Source organism: Triticum aestivum, chromosome 7A (assembly GCF_018294505.1).
Source record: "Triticum aestivum cultivar Chinese Spring chromosome 7A, IWGSC CS RefSeq v2.1, whole genome shotgun sequence".
In the NCBI taxonomy this organism is placed as follows: domain Eukaryota; kingdom Viridiplantae; phylum Streptophyta; class Magnoliopsida; order Poales; family Poaceae; genus Triticum; species Triticum aestivum.
The window spans coordinates 125,246,717-125,258,789 of record NC_057812.1 but is presented as its reverse complement, the minus strand read 5'-3'; the positions used below and the strand labels follow the sequence as shown (position 1 = coordinate 125,258,789).

General features: G+C 46.6%; 1 long non-coding RNA gene across 1 annotated transcript; it reads right to left on the bottom strand.

Annotated features, from left to right (window-relative positions):
- Window positions 1–2,137: 2,137 nt before the first annotated feature.
- On the bottom strand, window positions 2,138–8,099 carry LOC123150553 (uncharacterized). The gene is made up of 3 exons (XR_006475191.1): window positions 7,788–8,099; window positions 5,121–5,185; window positions 2,138–2,628 (listed from the first exon to the last, which is right to left on the bottom strand). It is a non-coding gene; the product is annotated as an uncharacterized lncRNA (long non-coding RNA).
- Window positions 8,100–12,073: the final 3,974 nt, after the last annotated feature.

Below are 12,073 nucleotides of genomic sequence, written 5' to 3'. Positions count from 1 at the left end.
GATTGCCTTAAGAAGGTTGGCACAAAAGCAACAATGATCGAAAAGGCAAGGCCTCCTGCCTGGGAGCCTCCTAATTACTCCTAGTCGTCGGCGGTCTTCACATAGTAGTAGGCATCATCCGGGTAGTAGTAGTCATCAGTGGCGTCGTCTGGCTCCTGGGATCCGTCATCTGGTCGCAACAATCGGGTATGAGGGGAAAAGAAGTAGCAAAGCAATCGTGAGCACTCATCCAAAGTACTCGCAAGACTTACATCAGATCTAAACTAAGTATGCATATGTATCAAAGGAATGGGTTGTATTTGTGGACTAAACTGCAGAATGCTAGAAGGGAAGGGGAAAGCCTAGACTATCGAAGACTAGCATCTTCTGGAAACCACCATCTTGCAGCAACAGGAGGGAGTAGAGTAGCATAAAAATAAAGTAGCAGTAATGTTTTCAACCTCGGCCAGAGATCCTTTCTCGACTCCCTGCGAGAAAGCAATCCCAGAGCCATACTATCCAAGTGTCAACACATTCCAAATCTCATCACCATCCAGTTCTCATCACAAGTATCCAGTTCTAGTTGTATCGATCGGGATACAACTCCAAGTGTCTGTTACCATAGGACAGGCTATTGATAGATGTTTTCTTCCCTGCAGGGGTGCACCAACTTACCCACCACGCTCGATTAACTCCGGCCGGACACACTTTCCTGGATCATGCCCGGCCTCGGCCAAACAATACGCCGCAACCCGACCTAGGCTTAATAGAGAGGTCAAGCACGCCGGACTAAACCTATGCCCCCAGGGGTCATGGGCCATCTCCCCGGGAACTCCTGCACGTTGCGTACGCGGCCGGTGAGCAGACCTAGCTACCTCCTTCAAAAAGGTAGGTGCTTACCATTCCAACCCGGCGTGTGCCGCTCAGTCGTTGACGTCTATTAAGTTTCGGCTGATGCATACGACGCAGAACGCCCATACTATGCCCACGTGATGGTTAGTGCTATCAGGCCAGAGGCCCCTCAGATCAAATATCCAAATCGTAGTGGATTAGGAGTACGCGGTAACAAGCAGAGACTCACGAAAGATGTGACCCCGTCGCCCCGTCTCGAGGACTTGCGGCAAGGGCTAAGAATGCCCGGGCACACCTAGTAATTATTTCGCGGGCACCCTCCAGATCAACCCGACTCCTCATCACTCGCAAATATACTAGCGCGGGTACCCCTCAGGGCCGACCCGTCTTTAGTAACATGGTTTAGTGTAAAGTCATCTACTACCCCTATAAAAGAGAGGACGGAGAACCAAACAATCAAATCCATCAATCAACAAGATCTAATGACCCTTAATCCTCCGATGTTTAACGCAAACAAACCACGCATTAAGCTACTGACAATGCATCGATCGCTAACCCTCCTTCCCCTGTTTAAAAAAACTGCTGCCAACGCACGCCCCCACGACCTCTCGCCAACCCTCCTCCTCCTCCCCCTCCCAACGGACGCCACAGCATGGGCGGGCCTCCGCACGCCGATCCTCCCGCACCGTTCGCCGCCCCGCCGTTCCTCCGCAGCCGCGGGAGCCGCCGCGCCGCCGCCCCGCCGTTCCTCCCGCTCTGTTCGCCGCGGGAGCCGCCGCGCCCTTCGCTGCCCAGCCATTCCTCCTGCTCCATCCACCGCGGGAGCCGCCACGCCCTTCGCCGTACCGTCGCATGGTGGTCGGAGGGGTGAGATGATTGGCTCTGGTGGGTTCGGGCATGTCTACCTCGGGATGAATCTGGACATTGGCGAGCTCCTCGCAGTAAAGCAACTGCTAGGCTTTTGCGATTTGGTGATCTGGTTTGCACTTTCTACAGACTTGAAGTCATTCGTTACACTAAGTCTCTCTCCTTTGTTTGATTTTTTGTTCCAGCTTTGATTGGAAGCACCAACACGACCCGGGAGAAAGCCCAAGTGAGTACCACTTCCCCAACCGATCTGGTTACAAATTTAGTTGTTGAGATTTTTCTTCATATGAGGTGATGATTTGTGGCTTCTGTTTCTACAATTAGCCGCATATAAGATAATTCAAGGAAGAATTACAGCTCCTCAAGAACCTTTTGCACCCCAATATTGCAGTGAGTAGATGAAATACTACTGATTACATATCAAATTTTTTTGTTTAACTTCTAGCCCGTAGTTGCTTGATCTTTTTTCTATGGTTTGAGATTAGGTGCACTGTATATCTTGTTTGATCTATTTTTTTTGTTCCAGCCGGCTCTCACCACTCCGACCTCCATGCCGCGTCGGCAACTCCTCTACTATATCCTCCTCTGCTAATTTTGTAGATGAATAGCCTACCATTTCAATATGTGAAATATTGCTGAATTTTGTAAACTTTCAGATCATGGTACTTACAACCAATGAAATCTTGCTGAACGTTTCAACCTACGGGATCAGGTAGTCAATTTTGCATCATTGATATGACGGCTATGTAAAAAAGTCAGCAGTTACATCTACTTCCTTGTGTTGATGCTTCATGCTCAGCAAGTTTCCTTTCCCTTGAGTAGACTTGCCTCGGTCGGTTTGATCTTGTGCTGACAGACCCGTACACCACATCTTGTAGAAGGGTGATATGGATTATGCTCGACCTCTATGACTTCACTCGAGTTAATTCCCTGCGATGCAATTCACACAATTATTCTCGACACCAACAATGACCACCCTGCGAGATGGGCTTCCTAATATTCTGTATTTTCATTTTTCTTACGCTTATGGTACGATTGCAGTGGTTGGTTGGGCTAAGTGATGATTTGTTGGCTATAAGTTAACTGCAAATCAATTTTTTTGTCAAATGGCACATGATTCTAATTAAATCACGACGATATATATTCTTGTAGGGAGAGAAGGAGGACAAAAAGGCATTGTGGATACATATATGAAGACCCAACGGAAGAAGCGAAGGGAGGAATGCCAACAACAAGAGGCTGCAGCTAAAAGGTCAAGACTACAGAGTTGAAGAAGAGATGCTACAAGTGCAAACCTTGTGACCTTTTTCAAACAGTGGTGCAATCCTGATGTTATCGACTTAATTTTTCTCTTAAGTCAAGACTTTGCTCTTACTGGTTCCTTAACTTTTGCATAAAGTTGAATCAAGAAATACATTAAGTTTTATTGTTAGATGTTCTCCTATACAATTGTCATTCCTTTAATGCTCTTATACAATTACTATCTTGAATAAGGATGTGACATGTATTAATATATGTATCCTGCTAAGTTTGCAAGACAGTTTTTGATATGTAACTTCAAAATTAAAATGACTTCCTTTCATCACTTTCTGAATGAGGAAATTGGCGCATCTCTAATTGATATTTCATCTTGAACATTACTACATTTAATAGAATTATGATTGAATTGTATTTTCGAAAGAACTTACAACCTGAAGAAGTAGAGAAACTTAGTGTCTACAGTAGTGTAATAAAGAGCAATTGCCTCTAATGATTTGGTTTTCTCTATACCTCACATCACATAGGATGATAGGGTCAAGCTTTCCACTTTTCCAGTGTGAGCTTAGATGTTTGTTTGGTACTCCTTTTCTGTAAGTTCTTTATATAGGTCGATGAAATTAGGTTAAAGAGGTAGGCGAGGGGAGCAGGGAGGGGATGGTGACCTCGTGGCATGTACTCTGTATGCCTGCAGAGAGATTTATTGTTTCTAGACACATAAAACCCCCTTGATACATCGTTCTGGTTGCCATCTGCGAGTTTCTGTAACAACAGAGTAATTTATTTGGAAGCAATTGTTATTGAGGTAAGAGTCTTTCTAGGTAGTTTGCCGCAAGTATTTAACTTATGATTTCAGTTTGAGATATACAACCGGCAATCTGTAATCAATACTTCTTATCAGACAATCTAGATGGGTTATAGAATTTATTTGCAAATCTTGTACATAAGCTTAAGAATATCCCTGCTACTTTGGGATATTGTGGTGTTAAATGACCGCTTCATCAATCATAATCCGAGGTGGTGTTTGTCCATCCAATGGCGAAGAATATTACAACAGAGAACTGCACCAGCAAGCAAATTCACTCCAAACCAAAATCTGATAAGGCATGTCGCGACGCTAGGAGGTGTTGTAGTGCTTGGTAGCCTGCCACAGTCCACAAGCATAGAGCCAAAGTTGTGAGTGGGTTGTCTTTGGTCTAAGGTTTTTTAAATGCATCAGAATTGATGTTTGTTTGTAACCTGAAATTTGCAGATGGTTTCTAGCTGTAGCTACAATTTTTTGGCATCATACGGCGGTAACACAATAAGGTTCAGTTATGCGTTCATACATTAAAAAATTCTACGTACGAATTGACTGCATCAGTTGTTTTGCTTCTCCTATTCCCTTGAAAGGATTGCTTGATGAAAAGATGTTTTGCTTTTGCAGCCTTATTTCTTATCTAATTTCCGTAGTGGTGCTTATGTATAGTTGATTAATGAATGGTACGACCAAGTAGGCTGATGTCAAATGCTTTTACAGATCAGGGCAGAATTGATGCTGATATTATATCTTGAAGTTTTTAAATCCTGTAACGAAACTATTGCCAATGCTTTGAGTACCCCCCTGGTTGTAGAGTAAGGGCTCGCTTATATTTTCAATACATACTTTTAATTTTTATCTTTTCCTTTTTCGGTAGCCCTTAATAATCACCGCTAAGTTCCAGTCTACATAATACGAAACATAGAAGTATGCATTGCATAATTTTAGGCAGCAACATGAATTGTGGTTTAGGCAAGCATATATTTGTCCTAGCGTTGTATATATGGTGAGGCTTTTTCAATATGGTTGTTCTTAGATAACTCGATGATAACTACAAGTTGGTAAATTCAGTTCTTATTGGAGTCCTTTATTTTTATCCAAAACGAAAACAATGGTAATACCTTGTGTAACTTTGATTCAATAAATAAATTATATAATTCAGAACCTATTGTGGTATATGCCAAAAGGGTTTGGTATATACCAACATGCATCAAGTTTCTATCAGATGTCTCTTAATTTGTGAAATATTGCACCAACGTTCAGCTCTGAAACTATACTCATTGCTCTGACGACAGTAAGAATGTACAACACTAGGTTTGATTTGGTTCGAAATGCCTAATTAAGTTCCATCTTAATAATTTCTTACCTTTGCCTTGTGTAAAAATGCAGTTGTGCGATCCATGTTTCATCCTATCGTGGAGATCTCTCGAGCTGCATTTTGTGGAAGCACATGAAAATGCAGGTTTTGATTGATGAATTGGTTGACTTAGCACCCATGAACTCGAGCTGAAAGGAAGTAGGCCTGTAACGAGCCAAGCCATGCAAGATACAAATAATTGTTGCCTTGGCATTTATCTCTTTCTTCATGGTGTTTACATTGTACTGTAAATGCGGAACAGATATTGCGATGTGATAGATGACAGTGAAATGCAGAATTTTGAGAGCTCATATGTGTGTGGTAGGTTGCCTTTGATGCAGACCTGAAATTAAATAGGTATGCATTGACTCATCAGGAGGGAAATTTATGTGAATGGGTTTAATCTCAATATAGGCTTTCATTAGGTAAGTTTGTAATTTGCAAAGTACTGGATCCTAACATGATTTAATCTGGCATAGTATATGGAAGGTGCTACGAATCATTGGTGGAATTAAAAGTAGCTATGTGTGGATCAAAATTTAAAGATTTTCATATTCAAATTTTGAACTCGAATGAGACGTGCATTGCACGTGCAAGCTTACTAGTAGTAAACATAGTAACCGTGTGTCTAACACCAAGGGGAAAACCTGAGGAGTCATCCTCGACGGATTCCACTCAATGTAATCATCAAGGTGAACGTAAGAGGATCCACCCTCGAGGTTCACACTTGAGGGGTTGCACGAAAGAGCCGTATCAGAAGTGGTTAAGGAGGAAATCACCCTCGATGACCACGACCGAATGGCTACACTACAGATATCTCATCAGGAGTGATGTATGAGGTTCCACCCTCGGCACTCGATGGTAACTCTGCAGAGTCAAGCAACAAAAGGGGCGTGATGTGATTTGAGGTGTCAGGCTTTGGTCGTCGATCACGTTGATCGAGTCGTCGATGATGAAGCAGGGGCAACAAGGACAATGTGAGGGTTACTGATGGATCACTAACCAACCTATACTAAGCAGTTTAGGATAATCAGGTAAGGTAACAATAAGTAGGTTACAAAAGCAGGCTATGCATCAGAATAGGAGCAAACAATAACAGTAGCAAAATCTAATGCAAGCATGAGAGAATGGAATGGGCGATATCAGGATGATCAAAGGGGGGCTTGCCTGTTTGCTCTGACAAGGAGGGTTCGTCGTCGACGTAGTCGATCACAGGGGCGGCATCGGTCTCGGGGTCTACCGGAGAGAAGAGGGGGAAGAAACAGTAAATGTAAAGCAAACATAGCATCACAAAGCATAACGTGGCAATATGCTGTGCCGGGTGTGACAAACGTATGGCTACACGATATAGGTGAAGGGAAAGTTCAACCGGGAATGTATTCCCGGTTCTGGACCTGTGTCAGACAGATGACCACAGGGGAATGTTCCATGTTCAGATAGTTAGAGGCATCTGACAGGTATGTGGTTAGCGTATTCGGGTTCGTCTCGTCGTTCTGAGCAACTTTCATGTATAAAACTTTTTCATCCGAGTTACGATTTATTTGATATGATTTTTCAAAGGTTAAACAATATTTGAAAAACCTCTGAAATTCTGCTAAGTCTGAGAATTTGCCAGTTTTAAACATTACTTGGCTGTTTTCAAAACGCTACAACTATTGTTCTATACATCCTATGATTTTGTGCCTTATAAAGATTTTGAGCATTTTTCTGTGATCTACAAGATAGTAGCACTTTCATCCATATTAGAGTTCATTTGCTTGATCATCAACAGCTCTAAAGTAGCTACGAAAATAAAGCTGTTTTTCAGTTTTTCAGTTAACAGAACGTTGAACTTTGTGATTTTCGTAGGATTTAATCCATGCATCTAACGAATTTGGTCCAATGGAAACATTTGAGCCTTGTCAAGTGTACTATCACCTCATGTTATTTTTACTCCTGTTAGTAGTTGTCTAACCACCGATTAGGGGTTGCCTAGTGGGTTAGTCAATGTAAAAATAGGAAAGCTAGCTGCTGCTACAGTAACTGAACATTACTGTAGCAGGGCTGCACTAGTAGCAACGAAGCAGTATGAGCAGCTAGTGGCGGCGGCCACAGGCAGAAGCAGCGCAACAGCGGGCGAGCGCGTCCGGCTGCGGCGAGGCGACGCGCGGGCAGGCGATCACAACGGAGCAACCGGGTCGCACGGGCGGGGTCGGGGCTCAGCCGGCGGGAGACCGAGGAGCGATGGGGAGGCGCAGGCAGGGGCGGATCCAGCCCAGTGGGCCGCCCCGGGCCCCCTGTGTATACTGTAGCAGTTGCTACAGTGTTGGGCTACAATATACAAAGGAAATGGGCCTCATGCCCCGGGCCCGGCCCCCCTGGCCTGGGGCCTAGATCCGCCGGGCAAGGCGCGAGCGCGGGAGCAAAGGAGCAGGGCGCCGGCGAGCTAGGCAGCGACGGGTGGTGGACGCAGGGGAGCGGCAACAGCATGCAGGGATGCAAGCAGCAACAGCACGAGAGCGGGGCTCGGCGGCTGGACGCGCGCGTGCTGGGGCGCAATTGCGCGAGACAAAGGGGCCGCGGGCATGAGCGGGACGTGGCCGGGATCATGGCGAACGCAGCTCCTGGCAAGATGATGTGCGGCGGCCTACGGCGTCTAGAAGAAAGGGAGGAGGGGAACAGAGGAGGGGGCCTCACAGGTTAGCCGTAGGGGATGGCAGCGGGCTTGGGGACGACTTTCCGGAGCCGGAGCTGACCGGATTGAAGGCGGCAGTGGCGGACGGTGCCGAGGAAGAAGAGGCCGAGGCAACGTGGTTCGGGCTCCAGCGGCTCGATCCAAGGGCGAGGTCGACGAGGGTGAGCGTAGGGAGGCCGCCGAACTCCTTGGAACGGCGGGAGGACGACGGTGGCCGCGGCAGCGAGGAAGGCGCAGTGTCGGTGGTGCTCGCGCGGTGCGGGCAGAGGAGGATAGCGGCGCAGGGGCGGAGAGGAGGTGAGGTCTAGGGTTGCCAGCGGGGTCGAGGGGGCGCTCTTATGCCTCTGGGTAGCCGGGGGATCGTCGGCACGCGCCAGGGCGCGGCTGGATGCCCGCCACGATCCCCTGATGAACAGAGGAAGGAAGACAAGCGGGGTGGGTTGGGCCTGGTGTAGTGGCCAGCTGGGCCAAGGCCCACTGGGGGAGGGGGCTTTCTTCTATGTTTTTGTCTAATTTTATTTCTTTTATTTTCTATTAAAAGGATAGCTACTGTTTTGGATGGAAACAAGGCATCAAATGATTTTTGTTGAATGTGAAACTTAGCAAAAGGTTCAGGCACAACATTTTGGTTTTGCCTAAAAAGTTTCAGGGCCAAAGGAATTGTTTAAGCATTTTTAGAAATTGAAAAGGTCATTTAATATGATGTTGGACCACTTTATATTTTCCCAGGGATTAAGTGGTGTGTCAAAGGAAGTTGGTTTCATCAAGAAGATGATCAGGGGAATTTATAGAATTACTTGAACATTTTAGTTTTCATGTTTGAAAACATTGAGTTTTGGATTTTCATTTGAATTTGAGTTTGAACAAATATTTGGATCAAGCAAGGATTAGCAACAGTAATGTGATGACATGGCACCATTAGCAGGGGTTTACTGTAGCTTAATCATCCGGGCGTCACACACCGCCCCCGCTCGTCGTCCGCGAGAAGGACCAGGCGGCGGAGGCCGCCTACCAGGCTGCCATTGCGGCGGTCTATCGAGAGAGGAGGTGGCGTACGAGGCGGCGGCTGAGGAAAAGGAGGCGGCGTATGAGGCGGCCATGGCGCAGGCCATGGCCCTCTCCACAGCGGGCGACTGCATCCTGCCGCCGGTGGCCCCGCTGTCCTCTGTGAAAGCCGAGCCGGAGCCGGAGTCGCCCCCCATCGAGCGCTACTCCTGGACGGGAGTAGTACGTGAGTGGGTCAGCGCGTCGCCGGTCTGGGGGGGAGGGGCGACGCCGGCGCAGGAGGCGGCGTACCTCGAGCACTGGCGCCACATCCGGCTGGCCGGGGAGCACCGCGACGGCGAGCACCTCGAGATGCTCAAGCGCGACGCCGAGGCCGAGCAACGCGACGCCGAGGAGGAGGCGCGCCAAGCCGAGGAGGAGGCGCGCCAGGCCGCGGCGGCACAGGCGGCCACAGCCCGTGCCGGCGCCGGCACAGCCGGCGCCTGACATGAACGCCTCTAGAACTCGGCGTTCTCCTGGGCCGGCCCTGTGCCGACGTTCATCGACTGCACGGATCCCGAGAATGACGATGGCGACGCCTAGGACAGCGCGCCGCCTCATAGTTTAGTTTATTTTTAGTTTTATTAAGAGAAAAGTATACTTTTCGTCCCTCAATTCTTGGTGAAGTCTAGATTTGGTCCCTCAACTCCAAAACCGGACAACTTGCACCTCCAACTAACGAAACCGGACAAGGTTTGTCCCTGGTCTCGATTTTGACCGGTTTTGGTGCTGGCTGACCCCGGTTTTGACCGGTGCCGACTAAAATTCGCGTAATTTTTTCATATCCGTGAATTTTTTAAAATTCACATACTCTTTTCAAATCCACATAGTTTTTCAAGGTCGTGCAATTTTTTCAAAAATAAACATACCTTTTTCAAATCTGTGAACTATTTTGAAATTTGTGTACTTTTTCAAATCCATGATTTTTTTAATTTGCGTAATTTTCTCAAATCAGTGTATTTTTTCAACTTCGTGTAATTTTATCGAATCCAAGTATTCTTTTTCAAATCCGTCTGTTTTTTAAATTCGCGTACTTGTTTCAAATCCGCATACTTTTTAAAGTTCGTGTATTTTTTTCAAATCCGTGTTCCTTTCCAATCCATGAACTTTGTTTGAAATTCACATACTTGTTTCAAGTTGACATAAATTTTCAAATCCACACATTTTTTCTAATCCGCGTAAAAGATATTCAAATCCGCATACGTTTTCAATTTCACATAAAATTTTCAAACCCAAAAAAATATACGTGAATAGGAATAAGTATGTCAATTTTTAAAAATTACATGAATTTAAAAAAACCACAGGAACTTTAAAGAAGTACGTGGATTTTAAAAAAAGTATGTGAACTTGGAAAAAGTACACAAATTTTTAAAAAGTTCACGTATTTGAAAAAAATACCCGAATTTGAAAACATTAAACGGACTTGGAAAAGGTATTCGAATTTGAGTCGGCACGGTCAAAACCGGGTTGGGACAGCACCAAAACCGGTCAAAACCGTGACCAGAGATGAATCTTGGCCGGTTTCAGTAGTTAAGGGCGCAAGTTATCCGGTTTTGAAGTTGAGGGACCAAATCTAGACTTCGCCAAGAATTAAGGGATGAAAAGTATACTTTTCTCTTTTATTAATACAAAATGTGGACGCGTGGACTCTCGTTGGCCTTCGTGGCCGACTTTAATGTTTGATTAATGCATGTTTTTTTCTCGCGCCGTGAAAAATGGGCCGGGCTAGTGTTGTGCACACGCGCCGACCCAAATACGAAAGCGGATATTCGTGTCTGTCTGGCCGACCCAAAGGGATAAATAGCGAACAAAATCACCATCCGTTTGGGTCGGTCCGTTGGAGTTACTCTTACCCGTTTCATAACAGAAGTCTACCAATGTAATGAATGTTGTAAGCATGACAGTGAGTTCGTCGGTGTATAACGCACGCGCATGCTGTGAGCCTGTGAGCGGAGTGACATTCTGTGAGCTTGTCACTATCAGAATTCGACGGAGCTCGCCCTAAGCTTGTGCAGAATTTCTGTCGTACGTGCGTAGGCATGGCGTATAATCTCCTTGTACAAGATAGTTTTCGAACCGTACATACGCGTGTTGTTGTTAGCGTGAGCTTTACAAGGAACGGCGATACCAAAGGTTCCGGCAAAGGAGCGACGTGCCCAATGCCAGCCCGCTCATCCAAGACCACAGATACGCACCATGCAGCTGAGATGCATCCCAACTCCAGCGCATATAAATACACACACGACCCAACTCCACAACCACACACAAGTGAAGCACTTGCCTTTGAAGTTAGGTCGGTCGGCATCGATCTGCTAGCACTGCTTGTTTTTGCGCCGTTTAATTTCTATCTCTTCCCAGCCTCTGAGTGTGACCATGGTCTAACGTTTTTGCAGACCGATCGAGCTTGCAGGTCCGAGGAGATCAAGGAGGAGGATGCCGTGGGACATGAGCAAGACGTCTTGGCCAGAGGTGGTGGGCTGGCCGGCGACGCAGGCCGTGACGCAGATCAACGCCGACAGACCCGACGTGGCGATAGAGGTGATCCCCAATGGCACCACCGTCGCCCCGGGGTACAATGCCGAGCGCGTCCGCGTCTTCTTTGCCGCCACCGGCCTCGTCGTGTCCACCCCTGCCGTCGGCTAGCTAGCGCCTTACCTTGCTGCCAGCAGCTCAAGGGTTGAAGCTGAAGAAAGGATGAAGATGCAATAAAAGCACACTTGAATAAAGGAAATTCCTAGAGCAACAAGAAATATAAAATCTCGTTTACTTTCGGCAAATTGGCAAAAGAATCATGATCGGGGCATCTCTGATTGATCTCAAAAAATAACTTGTTGTCTATATCCATGAAACACATTTAAGTCCCTAAAAATACAGGGGAGCCAAATACGGAAAAAAAATCCTATACAACCATTTCGTATATGCCTACACTGGAGACCCATTTCTACATCTGACACCTGTCAAACCGAATTTCAAAGCAAGAATCGTCACTTCCAACTTGCAGCTCACTCCGATTCCCATGTTTAGAAAATTAATCCCCATCTATTCACATCTCGCCGGCGACGTCGTAGGTCCGGATCAAGAACGTACGCAAACAGTCAACAGCCTCTCTACGCACAGCTAGCTCCTCCACACCAACGGGGACAAGCAAGCCGGTGCTCGAGCTGGGTCCCCGACGAACATGTAGGCTTCTGACGAGGAGGGAGTACCACAAGAAAGCAGGGGAGTTGCCACCGGCGTCAAGGAG